The sequence below is a fragment of the Desmodus rotundus genome, chromosome X (assembly GCF_022682495.2).
Source record: "Desmodus rotundus isolate HL8 chromosome X, HLdesRot8A.1, whole genome shotgun sequence".
Classification (NCBI taxonomy): Eukaryota; Metazoa; Chordata; class Mammalia; order Chiroptera; family Phyllostomidae; genus Desmodus; species Desmodus rotundus.
The window spans coordinates 84795198-84809973 of record NC_071400.1 but is presented as its reverse complement, the minus strand read 5'-3'; the positions used below and the strand labels follow the sequence as shown (position 1 = coordinate 84809973).

At 41.9% G+C, this 14776-nt stretch overlaps 2 pseudogenes; one reads left to right on the top strand and one right to left on the bottom strand.

The window, feature by feature from the left end:
- Nucleotides 1-621: 621 nt before the first annotated feature.
- On the bottom strand, nt 622-1505 carry LOC112313395 (small ribosomal subunit protein uS2 pseudogene; annotated as a pseudogene).
- Nucleotides 1506-11243: 9738 nt separating this feature from the next.
- Nucleotides 11244-13588, top strand: LOC112313262 (DDB1- and CUL4-associated factor 8 pseudogene; annotated as a pseudogene).
- Nucleotides 13589-14776: the final 1188 nt, after the last annotated feature.

The following is a 14776-nucleotide window of genomic DNA, read 5'->3' as shown; positions in this document are numbered from 1 at the left end:
ATATAGCTCTACCCTCTCCTTATGTACCCTACTCACTTTAACCAAAGCTTGGTAACTTATATATTGCAACATAGACCAAAGACTACCCTCTATTATCACATTTAAGTGTTCCTTAAAGTATCCTTCTCTACTTCCTCCCTCGATAATAAATTTTCTCAGGGACAGCTAAGTTGATTATTCTCTCCCTGATCAGTTCTCATAACCTGTCACTCTCCTTTTAATCAGAATGAGATTTGGGAAAATCGATTCTTAACAACTCTTTCTCCAGACTAATTCCAGACTTATTACCTTACTTAAGATAAAATATTATATAGTCCCTTTATGTCATTAGCTAATATTGATTACATTCCTACTTTGTGCCTGTCATGAGACAGATATTAATTAATGTATTTTTAAGAACACATTCGGTTAGATACAATTTTTTAATAAAATTCAAAATTTAAGTATTTTATATGTATATATAAAATAGTGGGATTGAGTGTGTGTATATATGTGTGTGTGTGCGTGTGTGCGCGCGCGCGTGCCTTATTCTCCTTCTTAAAGTCCATGTTTTTTTTTTAGAAACTGTTTATTTTCCATCAAGCTTATTTCCATTGTGTTAAGAATTTGTGGAAGAACAGCTTAAGACCACTCAGTGGTTGTTCCTACCCATTCCTTGGCCTGCACAGTGGGGGCTGCAGACTAGTCTTCAGTGGTAGGCTAAGCCCTCCAGTCTTCAGTAGGGAACTGCTGAAGAGGCACAGAGGGCACCTGCATGCCTTCAGACCAGTCAGTGACCTCAGTTGAGCAGCAGTGAACTCAATAGCTGGAGCTGTCCATTCACCCTGAAATTCCTCCTTGGTCACAGCTTTTTCAGCAGCAACCTGCTCTTCTTTCTTAGTCTCTTCAGGGTCTCTGTAGAAGTAGAGATCAGGCATGACCTCCCATGGGTGTTCATGAGGGATGGTGCTGCTCATGCACATAACTTCCCAGGCCAGCATCCACCACATCAGACCCACTGAATGAGCCCCGTTGTTATTGCAAGGGATGGCAATGTCCATGTAGCACAGAGGAGAGTCTGTGTTACACAGAGAGATGGTGGGCAGGTTAACATAGGACACCTCAGTGAGAGGCTGATGGTCAACGCTGGGGTCGCTAACCCAAAATTCTTGGCTCCTGGAAGGCTGCCTGGATCTGGTTAATGAAGGTGCCAGGAGTGAAGCGGCACCAATGGGAATAGCTTCCATGGCAGCAGCAGACTTTAGCACAGCTCGCTGGCCCATGTTCCTGGACAGTGTGACACTGACATCAGCGGGGTTCTCAGTGGCAACAACAGGACGGGCTGCCAGCACAAGCTTCTCACAGGTTCTCTTCAGATTTATGATGTAAATACCTTCACTTTTCCTTTTGTAGATGTCCTGTTCCACTTGGAAGTCAAGGTTGGTGCCACCTAAGTAGGTTCCTGCAGCAAGAAATTTGAGGGCATCCTCCTCCTTCATTTGCAGGACATCAAGGCCTCTGGACATTGTGAAAGTTTCCCTTTAAATCACATGGGAACCGAGAAAACCATATGGGTCCTTCCCTTGGTAGCGCAGAAAATTAAAGTCTATGTTCAATCAGCACATTCTCCATGTTTTTTTTTCTCCAGATTTTGCAAAAAGCAATCCTTATCCCCAGCATCCCTATTGTCACTTCCTGCTTCTTTTTTCTACTTAGCATATCACTTAATATTAGTACATCAAGACATGGCTTTTTATTTGTCTTCTTCACTCTTTTATCCATTGCATCTATTACACTGCCTGACATTTACCTAGTAGGCATTCAATAAATATTTTCTTAAGCAAATTTTTTTTGAAAAAATGTGAAGAACATGTTTTCATTTATGTGAAAAGGGTAGAGTAAGAAAATGTCTGAGTTAATAACCATTGAAGGACTAATTTATTGAATTTAAATTAAAACATAAATTTAAAAATTGGTGTAATCTAAAGCTCCCTGCAAGTAGAGAGTTTTATAACACACATGAGGTTTAGCAAGATGAAAATGATGTCTTCAGTTCTTTGAAGTGAGAGAATAAAGGAGAATAGGAGGAAGTGCCTTTAGTGAGGTATAATTAAATGCAAAACAGTCCATCCACTTTAAGTGTATGGTATCATGAGTTTCAGTAAATATTTTCAATCATATTACTGTTAAAATAAAAAAAGTGGATACTAGCCTTGAAAGTTTCCTGAGCAGACAAAAGCAGTTTAGTATTACAAACAAAGCTTAATTTAACTTATTTTGCAAGAATAACTTGATCTGGGTCATTTCTTGCTCATGTCTCTGGAAATCAAAAGCAAAACTTGAACAGTTTCCCAAGGTTGATAGGAGATAACCACGGAAAATTCTGATATTATAATCAACCTCTGTGAAGGATAAACAGTCAGCGCTTTCTCACTATATAAGCTCCTTTATAACAATATGTACCTCTTTTTAAAAATTGACTTTATGGTTTATTTAGAAGCCATATAAGAAAATCAGCTGTGTTGTGCTACAGAGACAACTTGTATTTGGCTAAAATTAGCCATGAAAACATGTAATCTAGCCTTCTCATTTTCATTTTATAAAACTGAATCTAAGTGACCAAAATCTACCATTCACCCCTTTTCCCATCAAGTGGATTCATTAATTTTTAAAGCACTTTATAACCACCATTTTCTATCCATTACCCTTGGCAACAACATTATCCAGTAAAAGCTGGACCAGAAACATGATTAAAGTCAGAAGCTGAAGTAGAGATCTGTTAACTCACCCAAAATCTAAATGTTGGTACTAATTTAGTGGGTGGGTTGGTAAAAGGGGTGGCAGTGACTGGGGAAGGTGAGAGAAAGGCTGAAGAAAAAGAACATATAAACAGAGAGTTGATGTGATCTGCAAAGCAGTCAATCTATGTACCCAAACTATGCATAGACAAGAATACCAGGTTCATCACACTAATAGATCAGTGGTAAAAGACAGCAGCAGCAAGAAGGATGGCCAGTGCTTCTACAAAAGGTGGGCCCTGGGCACTGTCCAAGTATATTTACCCCATGTTCACAAGCCCAAAGTGCTCACCATGTCTGAGCACTGAGGCAAAAGTGTGGGCAAGAGAGCAAGGGGTTGTGTCATACGTCAGCAGGGACTCTGTTCAATAGTGAAATGTGGCCTGCCATATTTCAGAGTTTGAAGTATCACATTAGGTGTGAAAATGGAAGCATTCTAAAAATAGAGCAAAGCAGAAATTTTTTTCTGCACAGAAATGAGAAGAGAAAGAAAGAGTGGCACTGCTCGCAATAACAGATGTTTAATAAAATAGACTTTTGTTTACCTTTAAAATATAAAGTGCTGAGGAGAACCAAGATGGCAGCATAGGTAGACACACTGCGCCTCCTCGCACAACCAGAACTGACAGAAAATTGAACAGCAAGGAAGTCCGACACCAAGGAGATAAAAAATAAACATTCATCCAGACCAGTAGGAGGGGTGGAGACGGGCAGCCGGGGAGGAGAGGACTTGCGTTGCCGTGGCAGAACCGAGACTGGCGGAGTGTGGGACGAACGGGGCAGGCGGTCTGACCACTAGCAGACCCTGCAGCCCCACATTTGCACAGATAAACCGAGAGGGCCAAACTCAGAGTGGCGGAGAACGGGGCAGGCAGAGCGGCAGGTAGCACCCCACGGCCCCACACTCATGCACAGATAAACCTGACAAACGGCAGGGAGCGAAGCAGACCGCGTAACCCACGGCTCCAGCGCAGGGAAATAAAGCCTCAAACCTCTGATTGAAAGTGCCCGTGGGGGTTGGGGCAGCAGCAGGAGAGACTCCCAGCCTCACAGGAGAGGTCGTTAGAGAGACCCACAGGGGCCTAGGGCGTGCACAAGCCCACCCACTCGGGAACCAGCACCAGAGGGGCCGAATTTGATTGTGGGTAGAGGAGGGAGTGACTGAAATCCGGCGGACATTGGAGCGGGCGCCATTACTCCCTCTCGGCCCCTCCCCCATGTACAGCTTCACATCACAGCAACCAGCGTTACCCCACCCCGGTGAACACCTAAAGCTCTGCCCCTTTAAGTAACAGAAGCACCAAGACAAAAAAAAAATGACCCAAATGTCAGAACACTTCAAAGCTCCAGAAATAATTCAACTAAGCAACGAACACATAGCCAACTTATCAGATGCACAGTTCAAAACACTGGTAATCAAGAAGCTCACAGAACTGGTTGAATTTGGTCAAAAACTAGATGAAAAAATGAAAGCTATGCTAAGAGAGACAAAGGAAAATGTACAGGGAACCAATAGTGAGACGAAGGAAACTGGGACTCACATCAATGGTGTGGACCAGAAGGAAGAAAGAAACATCCAACCAGAAAAGAATGAAGAAACAAGAATTTGGAAAAATGAGGAGAGGCTTAGGAACCTCCAGGACATCTTTAAACGTTCCAACATCTGAATTATAGGGGGGCCAGAAGGAGAAGAGGAAGAACAAAAAATTGAAAACTTATTTGAACAAGTAATGAAGGAGAACTTCCCTAATCTGGCAAAGGAAATAGACTTCCAGGAAGTCCAGGAAGCTCAGAGAGTCCCAAAGAAGCTGGACCCAAGGAGGAACACACCAAGGCACATCATCATTACATTACCCAAGATTACACAGAAGGTGAGAACCTTAGAAGCAGCAAGAGAAAAGAACACAGTTACCTACAAAGGAGTTCCCATAAGACTGTCAGCTGATTTCTCCAAAGAGACCTTACAAGCAAGAAGGGGCTGGAAAGAAGTATTCCAAGTCATGAAAGGCAAGGACCTACATCCAAGATTGCTCTATCCAGCAAAGCTATCATTTAGAATGGAAGGGAAGATAAAGTGCTTCTCAGATAAGGTCAAGTTAAAGGAGTTCATCATCACCAAGCCCTTATTATATGAAATGTTAAAGGGACTTATCTAAGAAAAAGAAGATAAAAAATATGAACAGTAAGAATGACAGCAAACTCACAGGTATTAACAACCACACCTAAAACAAAAATAAAAGCAAACTAAGAAAACCACTAGAACAGGAACAGAACCACAGAAATCGAGCTCACATGGAGGGTTATCAACAGGGGAGTGGTAGGGGGAGGGGGGGAAGGTACAGAGAATAAGTAGCATAAATGATAGGTGGAAAATAGATAGGGGGAGGGTAAGAATAGTGTAGGAAATGTAGAAGCCAAAGAACTTATAAGTATGACCCATGGACATGAACTATAGGGGGGAATGTGGGAGGGAGGGGGTGGGCAGGATGGAGTGGAGTGGGAGGGGGAATGGGACAACTGTAATAGCATAATCAATAAATATATTTAAAAAATAAAGTAAAATAAAATATAAAGTGCTTAATTCTTGGGCATGGGAGGGTGGTTGTGGTAAAAATTCCAGTGTATTATACTAGTATATTTTTACATTGTAGTTTTATAGCTTTATTTCACACATTAACATGACTATCCATGTTACATACCCTTAGAAATAATGTTCTCTTATTCATTTAAATATATCAATATTTCTACTGAGATGCATAGTTTTCTATGTTCACTGGGTGCTTTATTAAGTGCACATTTAATAATTGATGAAACTCAAGGACAATTTAGTTTTCAAAACTATATTTTTATTTTTCTTGAATAGTCCAATTTCTGTGACTCACTAAATTATACAAACAATAGAAAAGTGTGATACATATTAATAGCTCAAACTTTCACTAACACATTTTTTTTAATTTGAAGCAGTGAATATAATTGGAGATGGGGGCTGTATTAATCTTTTAAGACAGGTGGTAGTCATTCATTCTTTGGAAATATTGATACATTTTTGGCATAAATTAAAAAAAGACAAATAGACTAATTATAATGAAATGACTTGTATTTTCTGTTTTTGCAGATGCTTCTCTTCTAACTTTAAAATTATGCACATCCTCCTGGGACAGGGAAATAATTAGGCTTGCAGAGTGAATTAGAAACAAAAATGTAAAGACAGGATAACACTAAATGGGGAAGTACTGGATAAAATAGCAACTCTGGCCAGATGGAAAGACGAGTGGCAATACAGGATATGAGAACAGAATCCCTTCAGTATTTAAAGTGTTCTTTCCTGTCTGTTAGGGCTACTCTCTCAAAAACTGAGTGAGACTTTGTTACCTTCTGAACTCATTTTAAGTTGTTGACAACACTTTCTTTGCATTGTGACACGTTGCTGCTTTGTGACACTGTATGTGGGGGAAGTGTCCAAGAGAGAACAATGCCACTTACTCTGCTCTCTGCCACTTTTCAATCGCTTCCCCCACTACCCACAATCAAATTGGGCCCTTCTGGTGCTCATTTCCGGGTGGGTGGGTTTGTGTACATTCTAGGGCCCTGTGGATCTCTCCAAAGAACGCTCCTGTGAGGCTAGGAGTTTCTCCCACTGCCACCTCAACCTCCACAAGTGTTTTCAGTCAGTGGCTTTGGGGCTTTATTTCCTCTGGCTGGAACCCTGGGTTGCACGGTCAGTCTCACTCCCCAGGTGTTCCTCCCGGTTTATCTACACGCGAATGTGGGACCATCAGGTCCGCCAGCTGCTGCCTTGCCCTGATCCACCACTGCTGCCTTGAGAAAATGTAAAGCATCGCTGCTCTTGACATGTCGATACAATACAGTACTGGAACTCCTAGCCAGAGACATAAGAGAAAAAAATAAATAAATAAAGGGCATCCAAAATGGAAAGTGTGAAGTAAAATGAACTGTCTGCAGATGACTTTTTCTTATACATGGAAAACTCTAAAGACTACTAGCACACACACATATGCACACACAAAACCTGTTAGAATCAATAAATTCAGTAAAGTTACACGATACAAAATTCTACCTTCTTCACATGACTCAGTGGGAAGTACCACCAGGACAACAGAGAGAGGAGAATTAATTTGGGAAATTTGTCTCCCTGGCCCCCTCCTTATCACTTCACCGAGGGATGGTAAATGATAGCCCTTTAAAGGTCAGACTCTCCACACTGCCCATTCTGTCTCAGGTTTTTGATAACTGCTCTCTCACTTCCCCACTTTTAGGCCTAGAGGTACAATATAACGTCTTCCTGTTCTTAAAGACCCTGAGGTCCTGACCTTTCCCTTGTGAACTCCCTACGGCCTTCTCTCACTTTTGTAAAAATCCCACTTACGAACTGCTTCAAATTGCCCAAGTGATACACATTTCTTGACAGTAGCCTGGTGAATCCACCTCACATTCACATTCAATTTAGGATTAAATGTTGAAATTTCCACTTTGAAAATATATTTCAAACCTAAACAGTTTTCACAACCTGTGCCGTCCTTGTCCTCATTTAAGCCACTTTAATTTCTCACCCAGATTAGAGCAATAGTTTAGTACTTCTGCTCTCTCTTCTTACCTCATTCTATTATCCACACAGCAGCCTGTGCCATCTTTTTAAGTCAGACAATGCCATTGCCCTGCTCACAAGCTTCTAAAGGTTTTCCACTACACACAGAATGAAAGAAAAATTAAAATTCTTGATGATGGACAGAAAGGCTCTATGTAGTTGGCCTTTGCATCTCCTGATCCCATTACCTGACACTCTCTGTCATGCTTACCTGAATTGTTTCAGTCACGGTGGCCTCCTTGAAGTGCCGTGAACACTTGTATTCTGCTACTACTTTAGAGCACTCGCACTCATTGTCACTGTATACAGAACATTCTTATCCTAGAAATTTCCATGATCCATTTCTCTCTTTTTCTTCAGCCCTCTGCTGAAGTGTCATCCCATAAAAGACACCTCCTTTGAATGCACTGTCTAAAATAACAACTTCCAGTCTATGTCTACTTGCACACATTTATTTCTCTTCATACCACTCATCAGTGCCTTATATGATCTATATGTTGGCTTGTCTATTGTCTTTTCCCCCTGTATTTTATGCTCTATGAGTGAAGGGATTATCACATTCATCAGAACCTAGAAAAGCACGTGGTGTTTATTTAGAAGCTCCAAATAAATTTCTGGAGAATGAATGAATGTATGAATAGGAATGGAAATATACCAAATGGATCAAATAAATTGAATGCAAACTTAAATGAAAAGCCAATTCATAACCACTTTGCTTCATCAGTTTGTATTGTAGAAAAAAACATCTCAAACTAATACGACAGCATCAGATTAAAATAAGCTGATTCAACCTCTAACAGGGGAACTGTCCTGAAAATGGGGCTAGGCATGTTTCCAAATCAAATTATTAAGGATTACTTCCCAGGACCAAGCCAGAATGGGCATAATAGGGTTTAATGCTCTAGTTCCCCTAGCTGGGTGTTTGTTTGATTGTTTTGTTCAGTTTTGTTTTTGTGGTCCATGGTTGAGCAAGACTCCTTGTTAATGAACTACTATGCAATCTATCATACAAAAAAGGGTATATAAGTGTATATGTATATGTCAGTCAAAAAAACAGAAAAAGGAATAACGACATGCCTATATCCAGGATAATCTATATATGTCTCCAAGAATTTTTTTATCTTTCCATTTCCAGATTTTAAATTCCTCTTCTCCTCTTAATAATTATCCTGAGATTCAAGTCAATTATGGCCTTGCTTTTCTCAATAGCTTTATTGCACATGAAAACTATAGTGATCTGCATAAAAATGAAATTACGGAATATTCTTCTCTCAACTGTGTTTTTATTCATCATTGCTTTAAATTCACTCATACTGCTATAATTTTATTTCATGAGTCCTCATTTTTGTATGTTATTCCATTATAGAAATATATGCTAAATAATTTATCCATGTTACTCTTGATAGGCTTTTGGGTGGTTTTCAGGTTCCTGTGCTATTCTCTACAGAACACTATGAATATTCTTTTACATGTCTTTCCATTATTATAATAAGCATTGGAACTGTTCCCACTCTTTAGAAGACTATATAGGTGAACTCTTCCCTCTTTTCAGAAGACTATATACATCTATGTTTAATCGACTTTACATTGATCTTGCAATTACTCTGAGGGAAATCCTGATTTCCTCACTTAGGAGTTTACTGTAGCCCTTTGAAAATTAACTGGCATCACCCTAAATAATTCATTTGCCAAAGCTCTGAAGTTAACATAGCAATCACAATAACTGTCTCTGAAGAGTTGTCTTTGCCTAAAAGCACACACACCCAAGCCTCTTTCCTATTTTGGGAAATATTTACAATATTGTGATACCTTTATAACATCACAGAAGAATTCCTTCTTCATGACTTCATGGTGGTGCTGTCCAAGAATCTCAAACTCAACAAACTCCAAATAAATATATAGAATCCCTGGTGGAGGAAGAAAGAGCTGTGCTTCTATTTCAAATTGGTGATACAGTCACTATTTCCATGTCCACATTAAACTGACCAGTTAATTTCAGCTTTGATGACACAGAGGGTTTAAATTACTCTTCTCACTAAAAAAGCCTACCAGACAGGAAAATTTCAGATATTCCACGCAGCAATATTTTCACTGCTATGCCCCCTAGAGGAAAGGATATAAAAGAAAGAATAAACAAATGGGATCTCATCAAAATAAAAAGCTTCTGCATAGCTAAAGAAAACAGCATTAAAATGAAAAAAGAACCAACCATATGGGGAAACATACTTGCCAATGATACTTCACACAAGGGTTTGATCTCCAAAATATATAAAGAACTCACAGGAATCCACTCCAGGAATGCAAACAACCCAATTTTAAAATGGGCAAAACACTTAAATAGACACTTCTCCAGGGAGGACATACAGAGGGCCCAGAGATATATGAAAAGATGCTCAGCATCACTAGCCATCAGAGAGATGCAAACTAAAACCACAATGAGATACCACTTCACGCGTGTGAGAATGGCCATCATAAACAAATCAACAAACAACAAGGGTTGGAGACAATGCAGAGAAAAGGGAACCCTAGTATATTGTTGCTGGGAATGCAGACTGGGGCAGCCACTGTGGAAAACAGTATGGAATTTCCTCAGAAAACTAAAAATGGAGCTGCCTTTTGACCCAGCAATTCCACTGCTGGAATTTTACCCAAAGAGCCCTGAAACACCAATCCAAAAGAATCTATGCACCCCAATGTTCATAGCAGTATAATTTACAATAGCCAAGTACTGGAAGCAACCTAAGTGCCCATCAGCAAATGAGTGGATCAAAAAACTATGGTATGTTTACATGATAGAATGCTATGCAGTGGAAAGAAGGAGCTCTTACACTTTAACAGCATGGATGGAACTGGAGAGCATTACGCTAATTGAAATAAGAGAGGCATTGAAACACAAATACTATATGACCTCACCTCGAAGTAGAACCTAATCAACAAAAAAAACAAGCAAGCAAAATATAGCCAAAGACATTGAAATTAAGAACAATCTGACAGTAGCCAGAGTGGAGGTGGGAGGGGATAATGGGGGGAAAAGGGGGAAGGGTTTTCAGGAACATCTACAAAGGACACATGGACAAAACCAAGGGGGTTAAGACGGGGGGATGACTGGGGTGGGGGAGAAATGGAGACAACTGTACTTTAACAACAATAAAAAGACATTAAAAAAAAAAAGCCTGCCAGAGTTCACAGAAAAACAAAATACAGGACATACATTTAAATTTGCTATTCAAATTAATAATAAATATCTTCATTAGTAGTCATGCCTAATGCAACATTTGGGATCTACTCGTTCTGAAAATATATTCATTTTTAAATCCAAAATGCAATTACGAGCTGTTGTGTTTTTTATCTGTCAACCCTATGGCTTTTCTACCAATTTCCGCCAGGTTCTCAAGGTCCCCATCAAAATGTTTGATTTGCCCAAGATGCTGTTAGCATTTCAGGAACTCACTATCTGTAGGGGGCTTAGCAATCTTGCACTGCATTTGACTATTCATTTCAGAACTGTACATAACCTTCCATCAAAGCACCGAAAGGCTTAGGGGAGGATCAGCTTTATGGCAGGTTATCTAACAAGAACGTCTCTCAACTGCAGTATGTTTCAATCTTCAAAAGAAAAACCAGCGAGCACACTGGCTGACAGTGTAAGAGGGCTCCGTGCCCTGGACTCTAGGACTGGATAATGAAAAAAACAAACAAAACCCTGTGCAGCCCGAATAACCGCGAGACTGTAGATGGAAAAAGTTTTTTGAACCTAATCGGCTCCCATACTGGCATCGGCCTCTGCCGGTTATCGCACTTCCGGTTTTTGCCTACCCGAAATGGCGCCTGACCTGTGGGCCTGACGTCTTCTCCGCTGGTCTAATTGCACCCCGAGCTGTCCTGCCCCAGAAGAACGCACCTGAGGCTGTTCTCCAGTCATCTGGGACTTTTACCACTACAGCCCGGTGACCACAGCTACTATCCTCTGTGATGTCTGGTGACGGGGGTGGCGCAGATGGCCCACAGCGGCGGTGGGAAGCGGAGGCCAAGATGGAGACGTCGTCAGATCTCCATTTGACACCCGGACCTCAGATGAACCTGAGACTGACCAGAGACAGTGACGGAGCCGAGGATGGCACTGTTTCCACCTTTGCCAGCCCAGAAAATAAAGGCACGGTTGGGGAAAACTTCGGTGGCCAGGACACACTCGACCACGGTGACGGCGGGCTAAGACGGGAAGTAGAGGAACAGGAACGTGAGGAGGAAGCGGCAGAAGACCCGCATCAGGTACCGTGCAGTGAGAGCACCCCTGATCAGTATTTATCAGATGAGGCTCAGGCCCTGGAGGACTGGGTGTCCTCAGAGACCTCTGCCCTGCCCCGCCCTCGCTGGAATGTCCTTAGTGCTCTTCGAGATCGGCAGCTGGGGTCCAGCGCCCGCTTTGTGTACGAGGCCTGCGGGGCAAGAGTGTTTGTGCAGCGTTTCTGCTTGCAGTATAGCCTGGAAGGCCACAGTGATTGTGTCAATACTGTTCACTTTAACCAGCGTGGCACCTGGCTGGCCAGTAGCAGTGATGACCTGACAGTGATAGTTTGGGATTGGGTGCGTCAGCAGCCAGTACTGAGCTTTGAAAGTGGTCACAGAAATAACGTCTTTCAGGCCAAGTTCCTTCCCAACTGTGGCGATTCCACCCTGGCCACGTGTGCCCGTGATGGGCAGGTACGGGTGGCACAGCTACCTGCTCTGCCTCACAGCAGCTTCTCTAAGCAGGTGGCCCAACATAGGGGATCCAGCCACAAGCTGGCTCTGGAGCCAGACTCCCCTTTTAAGTTCCTGACCTCAGGTGAAGACGCTGTTGTCTTTGCCATTGACCTCAGGCAAGACCAGCCGGCTTCAAAAGTGGTGGTAACAAAAGAGAATTGGAGGAAAGTGGGACTGTATACGATCTGTGTGAATCCCGCCAATACTTACCAGTTTGCTGTGGGCGGAATGGACCAGTTTGTGAGAATTTATGACCAGAGGAAAATTGATGAGAATGAGAATAATGGAGTACTCAAGAAGTTCTGTCCTCATCACCTGGTCGACTGTGATGCTGGAGTACACATCACTTGCCTGGTGTACAGCCATGATGGCACAGAGGTCCTGGCCAGTTACACGGATGAAGATATTTACCTCTTCCACTCCGCTAGCTGTGATGGGGCCCAGTATGCTAAGAAATATAAGGGGCACAGAAATAAAGCCACAGTCAAGGGTGTCAGTTTCTATGGCCCTGGGAGTGAGTTTGTGGTGAGCGGTAGCGACGGCGGGCACATCTTCCTCTGGGAGAAATCATCCTGTCAGGTCGTTCAGCTCCTGGAGGGGGCGGACAGGGCAGGTACTGTAAACTGTCTTGAGCCCCACCCTTTCCTCCCTGTGATGGCGACCAGTGGCCTAGACCATGATGCAAAGATCTGGGCACCCACAGCGAAAGATGCCACTCAGCTTCTTGGGTTAAAGGATGTGATTAAGAAGAACAAGCAGGAACGAGATAGAGACAGGTTGGACGACACTGAAGTGTTTGACCCAAGCCTGCTTTCGTTCCTTGTGCATCACCTGGCACATATAGGTGCTCAACCTGACGATGATGACTGGGTACCTCGCTCAGTTGGACTCCTGGAAGCAGAGTCGCGTGAGTCTCCCGGTTCCACAGATGTATCCGAGGACGAGGCCATGGAATAAGACCATGAAGACCAGGGAACAGGACCAAGAACATGTGCAGTGCCTGCCCTCCTGAATGCCTGATACCTGATCCAGCTAGATGTCACCACAGTAGGATGGACTTTAAGTTTGAAATTCACATTCACTTATAGATTTGCCTTTTGTCTTTATTTTCCACAATAAAAAACCACCTTTCATCTCTTTTCCTGTGCTTTCCTTCTTTCCTTTCTCACATGCTTCCTCCCTCATTCCTTTCCTCTCACTGGGTCTCTTTATTCCTCTTTCTTTACCCATTACTTCTGTGTAAATGTGGAAGCAATTTATTGATGGCTTTCTTTGTTCTCTTATGGTACACCTCCAAAGGTTCCCGATTCTGGTGAAATATTAAGAGCCTTATTGAATCTATCTTACCATTTCTGACACTGAAAATTCTTGCTTTCTCTCATCATTAGTAGTATGTTAGTAAATTCTTTGGTTCAGGTGAAAATTGTACAAATGTGTTTATTCTTTAAAAGTGAGTAAGATTAAGTACATGCACACATGTGCACACCTGTGTGTACTTACACAGTCTCACAGAGAGTGGGAAGGGAGAGCGAGAATGGACAATGTAGAGAAAAGGTGGTTAGATAGATGCATAGGAAGTAAATCTATCTGTCTAGAACTAATAACCTTGTGTTGTTCCTGTTTTCTGAATCCCTATGTTAACAATGAGGAATTGTACTTTGATGGGGCTGGTAAGGATTAAGTTTACTGGCCTGACACTGTTTGCCGGGTACTTTGAATTCTTGTGAAGTTGCATGCCTGAGAAATCCCACAAGATTACCTTCTACACAGTACTCTTGGGACAACCATTTCCTGGAATGTACCAGTCAGGAATATAAAAATTCTTAATATTTGAAAATACAAATATAAGCCACCTTTAAGAAGATGTTCCTGTTTCAATAAAGAATATTTTCTACTTACAAACAAATTGTGTGATATCATTGGTCAAGATACCTCATGAGCATCAATGCATTGCTTAAGATTGTTTTCAAGGGGTTATATTGCTTTTAAAAGTCTTTTGTTCTAAGCCTTATTTAATGTAAACGGGTGCAAGAGGTCCAGTTGGTGTGCAGTAACAGTGTTTCAGTGTTACACCTGTTATTTGCTTGGAGATGCAGAGGCCCTCCTTGCCCCCAACACCCCTGGGAAGTACAGCCCATCCTGATTTGCAGATGTTTGTTGGTAAAGATGGCTGTGATAAAACATCCTGTACCCTGACAACAGACTTTCTTGGCTAATGCTCCTTAAATGGATATTATCTCAGGCCCCTTGAGCCCAGTTTGAGAAGTACATAGAATAAGATTACACCTTCGAGTGGAAAATTACATTTCCAAAATTTCTGCTGGCTGAGATTCCAAGTTAGGGACAGCTGCCTAGGGTTCTAGCCCCCTGGAGTAGCCCCTACCAAGCTCTGCTTTAAGGAAAGGAGGTTAAATGTCCCTAAAGAACACATGAGTCTGAAGTACACACTATGGTTTAAAACGTGCCACTAGGAAAGCAGAGTTAAAACTGGAATCCCAAGTTCAGGGCCATCCTGCACAATTGGGTGGGATGTATACTGGCAAGACCATCAACAACAAAAAAAAAGTGAAAGAATGTTTGAAATTTCCAATGACAATGGGTGGCTTTGCAAACAATGGCAAGAGGGGTAAGTACCCAGTCCTTTGCCACC